This window comes from Dasypus novemcinctus, chromosome 11 (assembly GCF_030445035.2).
Source record: "Dasypus novemcinctus isolate mDasNov1 chromosome 11, mDasNov1.1.hap2, whole genome shotgun sequence".
NCBI lineage: Eukaryota > Metazoa > Chordata > Mammalia > Cingulata > Dasypodidae > Dasypus > Dasypus novemcinctus.
Window position 1 is genome coordinate 36,470,830 of NC_080683.1, and position 1,841 is coordinate 36,472,670.

A 1,841-nucleotide genomic window follows, 5' to 3' on the forward strand; every position below is an offset into this window, starting at 1 on the left:
TAAACAAAATAAAAATAATTCCCAATGCAAAGTTATGAAAATTTCCAATAGTTCAAATATTCCAACTTTGGTTATCACTGAGAATTAATTTGGTTCATTTCATGCAGGGAAAATGCATCCAGGAAAGGGGTAGCACAAAGTCCAATTTCCATGCCAGCTGCAAAGCTTCACGTCCACTTAAGGGAATACAGAAACTACTAATCAGCATCATGCCCTGGTCGTATTATATGACTTTGGTTCCAGGTGTCCTCCACATATTGGTGAGGGGCCAGGCACTGTCCAGGCAGAACAACAGCCTGGCAGGGTGTAGAAGCAGCTCTAGATCTTGAGTTCACTGTCATTTCATGCTGAAGGGCTTCAGCCTCTTACTCTCGGGCAGCATGGTGTTGAGCCTCTCCGTCAGTGGCACAGTCTGATCAACACCCATCTGTGTGTGGCAGAGGATGGCAGACATTTCATCGACTTTCTGGATTTGCTCAGCATATTTAGCATATCTTCCCTGGCGCTCCTGCATGAAGCTAAAGAGGGTTTCTATGGACATATCCATCTCTTTGATGTGTTTTACTAAAGCATTCTGATCAAAAGCCGACAGCTTCAGTACATTGATGCAGGTGATCCTGATATTGGAAGCAGAATTGCAATACCTGCTGAGAATCCAGTTTCTTCCTCTTAGTATTTGTTGGGGAAGTCTGGCCACTCAACAGCCCTTTCAAAAATGGCTGGAAGGTTGGAATCTCTTGAAACTGGATGACATCAGGATCACTGCTGACATTCCATGAGGCCTGGGAGCCCTGAACTACAACCACAATATCATCTCTCTTGGTTCCATGCTTAGCTGGAGATGGAGCCATGGCTCACACACCGCAGGCTCACTCCTTCCAGTACGCTGACTGGCATCAGTTACAGAAACCTGTCTACCTTGTCAGTTATAATGAAGTGCCACCACTTTGCCCTGCCACCCAATGTATTTAAGGAAACCAATTCAATGGAAGCAATTTTCCACTGTAATTCTTGACCTAAAGAGAAGAGTAACCACATAGGTCTTCAAGGATGTACAAATGGTGTTGAAATATACACTCTCTGGACCCTACTGTGATGACGGGACAGTTTTACTTGATAAATAGGCTCTCACATTTCAGTCTCCTCAAACCTTTGCATACCTCCCAGTACAGTATACCAAGAAAGTTCTGACACTTCAGTTCCCTCAAGTGTAGGCTGTGTTTTGATCCATCTTTCAGCAAACCAACCATCCAAATTAGAGACCTTCCTTACCCTGTGAACTATCATATTGAATATATTATTGGGCCCATATCAATAAATTCAGAATGATCTAAATTTCTATTCCTTCCACCTTTATTCCATTCCCTAAATATCCATTTCTATACATAGTCCCCTGATTTGTATATGTATAAATTGGAAAAAAATCATGCAGCAATGTTTCTTTCTGTGTTTTTTTGTTTTGTTTCGTTTTTAGTATATCACATCTCCTTGAGGGTTACATGTATTATTTTTTACCTCACCTTTCAGGGCTTACCTGGACTTGAGTTGATTAATAAGTCTAGAAGAAAACAGGGGATACAAGTAAGTCCTGAAGAGAATCATCAGTATCTTGCAAGGCAAGATGAGGAGTACATGATAATTTCCTCAGACAAATTAGGGTTTACCTCATGAAACAGGGGTGGAATGGCTGTTCTTATTGGTAAGGAAGACTGCAGAATTTAGGGGTTCATTGCCTCCAGTTGTATAAGGTTCAGTTTCATTTAGGCTCCTATTACTTCCCAATCAATGACCACAGTTTAGCAGAAGACAACCTGTGAGGTCATGAATTCAAATTGTGTTGT

At 41.6% G+C, this 1,841-nt stretch overlaps 1 pseudogene; it reads right to left on the reverse strand.

Moving 5' to 3' along the window:
* Window positions 1–337: 337 nt before the first annotated feature.
* LOC101421201 (BLOC-1-related complex subunit 5 pseudogene) lies at window positions 338–851 on the reverse strand (annotated as a pseudogene).
* Window positions 852–1,841: the final 990 nt, after the last annotated feature.